Source organism: Trachymyrmex septentrionalis, unplaced genomic scaffold (assembly GCF_001594115.1).
Source record: "Trachymyrmex septentrionalis isolate Tsep2-gDNA-1 unplaced genomic scaffold, Tsep1.0 scaffold66, whole genome shotgun sequence".
In the NCBI taxonomy this organism is placed as follows: domain Eukaryota; kingdom Metazoa; phylum Arthropoda; class Insecta; order Hymenoptera; family Formicidae; genus Trachymyrmex; species Trachymyrmex septentrionalis.
The window spans coordinates 306931-315974 of NW_017305843.1; the positions used below are offsets into that span (position 1 = coordinate 306931).

The following is a 9044-nucleotide window of genomic DNA, read 5'->3' on the forward strand; positions in this document are numbered from 1 at the left end:
GGGGTAGAATATACTGACTTCGTCTACGTACGAACGAAATATAGATGTACATGGTGTCGCGGGCTGTTTCAAACGGCTGATTTCTTAAGAAATTTCAATTGATACATTTGAATTCTTTATTCTTTTAAGTAAATGATTGAAATATGATTTATAATATTCAATTATCCGTTCAATGTTCGAACTGCGCGTGAAATGTTTGTAAAATCGACATGTCTTCGCAAATACATTTGAACCTCCAGACAGTTTTATCCGATTACACCGTACGAAAAGTTGAACTTCCGTCGGAAGTCCTCGTCCTTTCAGATAAATAAACACTTGACTAAATTCACTTCTCCGAAGGCAACATCAGACTTTGGTAAAGGAAGTTGAGAGAGGAATTGTCGCGCACGACGACCGTTCGCTGTCACGAGGAAAGGCGATTCGACTTTTAGGTTAGGCACACCTTGTATATATACGCGCGCGGGTTTCACGCGCAGCTCTCGGGGCCTGATCTCGTGCTATTTTCGTTTCGGCGGTTTTCGAGACGCGAAATGAAAATAAAAGAGGCAAGTACGTCCCCGTGATGTACGTGCTCGTGGAGCACCGCAGCTCTCTCAGATTTATCGGCTACCCTCTGCGCATCCCTCCGCCCAGCGGCGCGTCACACAACGACGCGCCACACCACGCTATCGCTACCGGAATGGACTACGCTTTCGTGTCTGCGGAGCCTCTACGCTGATCACTATTGTATGCTCGACTATCCGTCTGAAATGCACTTTTATAAATAGAATCCACCGCGGATATCTTTCTAGCCGCCAGAGGGAAGGGGGGAGGACTATTTCGCCCTGAAAACGTCTCGACCTTCCACGTGAAAAGCGCAGTGACGCGTGCTGGGCGAATTCACATTCCACCATTCGCTGAAATTCTTACCGAAAAAAGAACCGAAGGAAGAAATAATTATCAGAAGCGGGAACCTTCTTTTTTTTTTCTTTTTGTTTCTTTTTTTCTTGTAGTATTTTCAAGCATTAAACGTAGCGAAATTTGTTCCTTATAAAAATATCACGCGATTTCACATATCTATCGCTAATGGATCAACGATTATACGAGAAACTTTTATATATTTATATCGGGAACCGCTGGATCGTCTAATTTGATAGTATTTCTTTAAATAAATAATATCGGAGATTGAATATAATTCGTAATCGACCGATACGGCGTGCCGGTAAAAAATTTATTTAGATTTATTTTACGATACTGTCGCGCTACAGTGTCTCCTGTAAAATAAATCTATACCGAAAGCGCCGCGTGTCTTCTCTCTCTGCGACTGCCAGTGACATCGATCGTGTCACTATCGCGCGCGCGACTACATACATATATCCCCGAATTGCACTTTTATAAATGGAATTCGTTACGATTTCCTTCTTGTTCCCTCGCAACTCTTTTACCTTACTTTTCTCGTAGCCCGCTCATAGAAAGCGCGTCTCGAGCATATTTCGCGAGCAATGAACGATACCTACGTACGGTAATAGACGTACGATTGTATCGCGTTACGCGTAGGAACGAAGTATTTGTAACATAACATAGAGAAGCGTAATAAAGAGCTATTTACTGTTATTTCAACACAGTATTTTGATTACGTGCGCGCACGGAGGAAGATGATATTACTTTCGACGCCGGTCGTGTAATATCTTTTAGCCCGAAGGTGAAAAACATAGTGAAGGAGGAAGATTGAAAGGGAAGGGAGTCGAGTGTTTGCGGAGTAACGCGAAGCCACAACGACGCCTATCTGTTTGCCGCGGCACCCCTGATTTTTCAAACCCTTATTGATATAATGTAATATTAATGCTTGCAACGCCAGTCCCGGCACGCTTACGGTTGGTAAATATTGAAAGATATCGCGCAACCCGAGAGATACCGGGTGATACTTTCCGAGCGAGTGGCCGCGAGGAATCCCGACGTATGTACAATATTTGACACGCGAAACGCACTCTAGTAAGGTATAGGTATGTCGGTTCGCGATCGCAAACTCGCGCGTAAATTTTCCATACCAGTATTAACGATCGTTTTTGTTTAATCCATAAAACATTCCCGAATACGACTGTATACGCGCAAGTTTATATACCCGCGGAAGTTAATTTAGCCTGCAGAAAAAATGCAGTTTAAACGATGTTTCGGCATCTCGCGAGAGAGAGATCGTAAACGCACGCTCGCTCCAGTGTTAGATTTCAAAGAGCCAGAAGGGCAAAAAGCAGAAGCGCCACTCACCCCTTCAGTCTGGTAAGATTGTTTAGTTCCTTATGCAAAAGCAGATCGTGTTCACCCCCTTTGACTTAATGGCCTGGAAAATTATTATGATGAAATCTGCCGCCCCAAACCCTCTCTCGTGTAACCGAACCTAACTTAACTTCCGACCCTACTTCGGCCATCGCGGGGGGTTGCTTCGAGTCTAGACTTGATTTCGTCCTCACGCAAATTCTTCTAATAATTTATAAATGCGTGCAATTATGCAAATGTTTTATCGACCGGAGGAAGCATCTAATAGAAACACTTGCCATTATAATTTAATTACTTCATCAGTTTCTCACGGTTTTCACAATTAAAATACACTTTTTATAAATATCTTACATGTTTATATAAACGCTGACTGTAAATTAAACAGACGTTCTCTCTTAATCTCAACACGATGATTTTCTGGTCTCCTTTCGATGAATTATTTGTAGATTAATTTTCATCCACTTTAATAAATATACAAAAATGATTAAACGATTCTTATATATACTTCGACGTGTTTAGAAAATATTTATGGGGTATTTAAAAAATTGTATTGTAAACGTTACGAATAATTACTTGATACTAGTTTCACAGCTAGTTCTTTTCCAAAGAAAAGAAATATGCATGACACGAATGACTCAATCGTATGTATACTAAGGGTAAAAATGATCAGGAAATTCTATGATTTATGGTATCTCATCCATTTTCAATACTTTCAAGCTCATGACGAAGAGGAAAGTATCGATCAACTTTTTCAATTTTTATCGAGAACTTCGATCGAAGGTCTCTTTCCGCAAAACTCACGTGAACTCACTCTTGGTCGTCGTCGTCGTCGTCGTCGATATACACCAAGTTATACGTACATTTATATATATAGATATAGGGTGAGTCGGGTTGCGCGATGAATTACGACCGCTGGGCCGACCGACCTACAGCTACAGCACTAAAATCCGGACTGATATATTATTACGTATTATTGCTCCTGTTCGGTTATTTATACCCATATAACATAATGCCTCGCGAGATTCCGAGAAGTCGGCGATACGTTACCGCGCAGCTCCCCTGGGATCGAGACCTTATTTTCCGTATCGGTCATAACTTAGGACGGTCTTGCTGTGTCAAATATTATCTATCGCCTCAACTCTTTCACGGCCCGTTGAAAATCTCTCACGCGCCATATTGGCAAATAGCTTTTCCATATATACTCTGTACAGATTATATTCGCAACTCGCGATCTTAATTTACGTTCTCTCTAAACCTTTCTCTCTCTCGCTGTAATAGTTAACAAGTTATTAAACTGTAGAAAAAGATCACTAATCACTCCTCCATCTGCAATTTTTACTCTCTTCGTGCAACTCAAGTTTTTTTACTGTTTTAGACTTAAAAAAAAAATGTGGAAAAGAGGAGTTACTTTTTAACATTTCTATCACGTTATCGAATAATTTTTTAATAAGATATTTTATTTTGGAGAAATTTAAAAAATTCCACCTGTGTGCTAAAAAAAAAAAAGGACTTAGATATCGTAAAGCTATACTGGAAAAAAAATTTTGTTCTACGAATCAAAATTTTGTTAAGTTCTCGTTCATTTTATTAAGTTCTCTTCAACTTCAGTGCCAGATATCTAATCTTCGATCAATTTTTATAGCTGTTATACAATAAACAGACGTTATATGTATCTTCCTACATTTGTCTTTCTCTGGAACGTGATATTTTAATAATAAAGTCAATGGCGGATGTGACGCTGTCCGTCTCGAGTAGCGAGGGAGCGAGAGAACAATACGTCACAAAGTACATCCGACTTTCTTGCAGCGAGAATAGACACGCTCGCAATTTGGCAGAGAGACCGCGCTGTAGAACGCACACGTTGATCCTACATCCCGCGGTTTTTATGAGGAGAGGATCTCCGACGTGTTACGAGTCAAGATCTTCAAATATTTACTCGTAATGCGGACGTCCTTCCGTCGTCGAGTAGCACGCCGATAAACGAGGAGGCCTGCTGCCTCCAGACGGTCCTGCACGACTTCTGGGTTTGTTTTGTGACTTCGTTTTAACCGCACGTGCTACGCACGAGAGAATTTCGTCATCTGGTATCGGGGTGCTAAAGTTTGCCGCGACAGAGAGAGAGGAATTAATCGGGCCAAATTTCTGCGTATCGTACACATTGTGTACACCAAACGATATCATTTTATCAATAAATATTAATGTAAATGAAGATGAAATAAAAAAGAAACACGCAACAACATTTGAAAAATATAATTCGATAATACGATTCGTAATAATCGTTAAATATCGTATCAATGTTTACGTATATTTTTCTTATCTTTTAAATATTCATGGTGGAACTTGGCTGTTTATTTTATGACATGTACTTGAAAACAATGAAATCGATATAACTGTGTTAAGCAATCGTTTAAGAAATATTAATTCGAATAGGATTTGGTCTGATTACGTATAACAGTAATATAAGTAACAGTAATATAATCAATAATATATTCAAAGAAACTTTCCACAAGTATACATGGTTTATTAATTTCTTGATTATCAATTACTGTCACGAGAAATATAAAAAACGTATTTCAACATAACTGTGTTACGAGATATTCATCAATCGCATGATAAACTTCTTCGCAACACAAACTTACGCTGCAATCATAAAATTATGCCGACAAACATGTCAGTCATGAGAGTTAGTGTGATAAGTAAATATAGAAGACAAGCCAGAGGTCATTATATCGGTTATCTATCTCGGTTATGATATTTTATAAAACAAGCCAGAATTAGGCACTCTTTATATATCTTTAAAGAAATTTTCAATAGAAATCAAATCTATTTCTTTAGTCAGAAGTAGAGAATAATAAGAAATTACGATCGTCCAACATTGTTATTAGATAGGTAAATTAGAATTTTATTGAGAGATAATTTAATTACTTTTATCGCGATTTTTTTTATATATGCATTCTGCAATTAAAAAATGGCAAAGTAAGCTCTCGTATTATGTTTTAAACTACAATAATTTATTTTATTGTTTACTGCATATTAAAATTAGTTGAAAAAACTGAAGTGTATGAATGTAATTTTAAATTTGAGATATATATATATAATTTCAACTTAGATACTTTATACTGTACTTCACAAAATGTTCACTGTTCCCATAAGAAATTTCGTCATCTGGCATCAGGATGTTAACGTAAATTCTTCGTATTCTTCGTATTCAACTTCATCTTCAAACAGACAATTAAAACAAGCCATGATGAAAGCTCTTCCAAGTAAAATCGAATGTGTCAATTGGTAATTTAACCTTTTATTAATTCTCCGTCTGCGATCATCTTTTTATTCCGTTCAATCCAAGTTCTTTTTACTGATCTAAGCTTTCAGAAAAGACGTGGAAAACATCATCACTTTCCAACATTTCTATTATTACACATTATACATTGTCGAATAATTTTTTTAGAAGCAAAATATTTTAGAAGGGGGAGGAACCAGACTTCACTTTTTTTCATTTCAGAGTTTAAGAGTGAAATTTTGTTTGTGCCAAAAAGATCCAGAGAATGTGGATTAAATACCGAGGATTAAAATATTCATATAACATAATTACATTTTTAATGAAATTAAAAAAATTTAAGATATGACCGTAACGTAAATACGATCGTACGTATAAAGATATCGTAAGAGCACGAGCTTGTCTATTTATTCTACCTTTTATTTCAAATGCTTCCGCAATTTTCCTTTTGCATTTCCTCCTGCATCGGAGAATATTTGTTCGGGCGAAATGCGGAATCGTAAAATATCTCGGGGCGTACGTCGTAACAATAACGAACGCAACGAGGCGTCAATCACAAATCGCGCGTTAAACCTATTTTTCGATATCCGTGGCGCGGACTATAAACTCACGCTCGAGTAAACTTATATTTCTCGACAAAAACAAACAAAAAATAGTCAACGATCCTCCCCATAAGATGCGCAAAGAGCGATTTTTTACGCTTCGATAAATACGTGTCACGCTGCGTATGAGATTCGAGAGAGAGAAAACACCATCGCCGAAAACACCATTTGGTCGAGGCGTTTACGCAAGCGTCGAAAAAAGAATCGCGGTGCAAAGATCGCTACTTGCAATTTTTATCGTTGCCTTCCGTCATAAGTATCAGCGTATAATTTTGCGCGAATTCGTTGAACACCGACCGTTTGAGCTTTCGCGATCGTAAACTCCACGGCGATTGTCACAACAACGCCGAGAGAGTCTCAGACTGGCGGTGGCGCTAATCACATATTATGCGAGAATAAGCTGTGACGGAAAGTTTTTCGGTCACGCGATGCTCCTTCCAGTTGTCCGTCGCTGAATTTTATCATCCGCCGAGTAACGCAGCCGAGACTTATACTTTTGGAAATGTCGCGATGCGTAACGGCGAAACTTGGCCCGTTCTCATTCGCTTAATGCATTCTCTCCGAGTGCGACATACCCGCCACGCCCTCCTACTATAATCTACGAGTGAATATTTACATTGGTATATTTAGTCTGACGCCCACGTTCATAACGGTTTACGTCCGCTATCGCTGCGCTTTTGTCACCGCGGGTTACTGCGCGTGGTGTGAACGAGGGGTTAAAAAAGAAATGCGAGCATATGTCTGTGTAATCGGGGGAAAAAGAAACGAAGGAATATATACGGCAGGTTCATGCCTCGACACTCTCTGTCTTATCTCTCGATAAGATGAATTTCTATTCCTACGAAATGTGTGCTTTCAATACGAGGGGGAGAAATTGGTTAAGCGCGTTATTTTCTTGCACTCTCCACACGCGACATAAATTGCGACGCGTATTGGCAGAGGAAAAGCTTTAGAGAGGAAAGCAGACGTACATGTTACACTGAGAAGGGACGAATGCAAATTCTGAGATAAATAGCGTGGTGTAACGAAAGCTAACAATTGCAATTATACCAGATAATGGGTTTTAGCATTAAAACTATACACAATCGCTATTTAAATGAAAAGTTTGTCTAATGAAGGAAATACGTAAAACGCTATCTTTGATACGGAGGCGTAATTTTTGAATGTGAAAGTCAATAGCCGTACTTGCACGGCATTGGTAGCCGCTCGAATGCCATTCTGCGATTGCAGTTATTAGCGTTGCTTATCCCATGGGAAACCCACGTAGGTACATCTACTTGGAAAGTTTTTTTTCTCGGATAGTACCGTGCAATAAAACTGAAAGTATCATTAGGCGCGACAATAAATGTATGTCAAATACGAAGTCACAAAAGCTACAACTAAAAGTTTCATTACGTGTAATTTATGAATAATAAAATGAAATTTTTCACAATTTTTCAGTTACAATGAATAAAATTACCGCGACAATGTTTAACTCCTGAAAGAGTCATTTCTTCGCTCTTTCTTTCCCATTATATTGCAGTCATTAAACTTCATTAGTACAGCATTATCAAGGATACATAGTAAACTTTTCATAGTATACAGTAAATTGATCGCATCCTGTATTATAGTAAGTGAATGACAAAAATTGTCCAAGTGAATAAAATATTTTTATCGCTCTATAACGGATATAAAATATTTAACAATTATTATAAGTATATAATTTAGAGTGCTCGTTATATTTCAGTCTGTAACAATCTCCGTTTAGGATTTATTCTCGGCCTGAAGTGCAATCGTCGATCTATCAATGTGTGCCTCAGACAGTGATATAAATATATACGAATATAACGACTATCTAGGTATAAATATTCTATATTCTCCCCTTCTCCCCCCTCCCCCGGTATATTTAGACTTCGGATACACATATACCGAATTTGCATCTCTCTCTCTCTCTCTCTCTCTCTCTCTCTCTCTCGCAACTGCCCGAGGAATTTACAATGGCGCATCAATAAGATTAGTGACTTCCGTGAGAACATTTTTATCGAGCACCGACAACACAATTACATCGTGCTGGCAGCACTATATTCGCCATTTTTCCGGCGGTGAATCCAAATAGATCTTTACACCATCTTTCCATTGAATGGAAATCGGGTTACTCTCGAGAATACGAGAATACGATGTATGTACACACACGCACGACTTAGATAGGCAGAATTAAATACACGGCGTGTGTCAGGGATTTATTTGAAAAATCGTCAGAGGAGTACACTCGACGGGTACATTCACATACAACAAGATTAAGTCACTCGGCGAACCTATTCCTTTTTAGTGACCGACGCGCACAGGTCTATGAAATGTGTCACCGCACTTATAGTAATATCCGTAAAACTAACGAGTCGCTGTGCGACAATTTAGATAAATAACAACGGGATACACTAGTCTTTACAGACTACGAAATTTCCGGGCCTTAATGGCTCATTCATACTTGTCGCCATATAACTTCGGCGTCACGAGTAAATCAAAGACCAGCTTTCACGCGCGCGGCTAACAAAGGGTCGGCTCCTGAGCGATATTGTAACACTTCGTAATCGCGGACTGGTTGTAGTACCTGGTAGTAGACCTCTGAGACACAAATCAAACCTTTATATAAACTACAAAACACGATCTCACAAATAACGCGCGAGTATGATTTTCGATATGAGAAATACAGCATTGTTATAGATAGATATATCATTTGTGATATCGTAGGGAGATATTTCTTTTCAATTACCTATTTATTCGTAAAATTTGTACACGACCCGCATTTATTTCTTTTTTCTTTTCGAACATAATTTAAATGTACAAACATGATACGATATGATTTGACTTCTGATCTTTGGCATTTCATGTAGATTATATATATATATATATATATATATATATATATATATGTC

At 38.4% G+C, this 9044-nt stretch overlaps 1 protein-coding gene across 3 annotated transcripts in view; it reads left to right on the top strand.

The window, feature by feature from the left end:
• Positions 1–9044, top strand: part of LOC108753204 (homeotic protein spalt-major-like) — a 90233-nt gene that overhangs the window by 34289 nt on the left and 46900 nt on the right. The gene's annotated exons all lie outside the window — the stretch shown is intronic.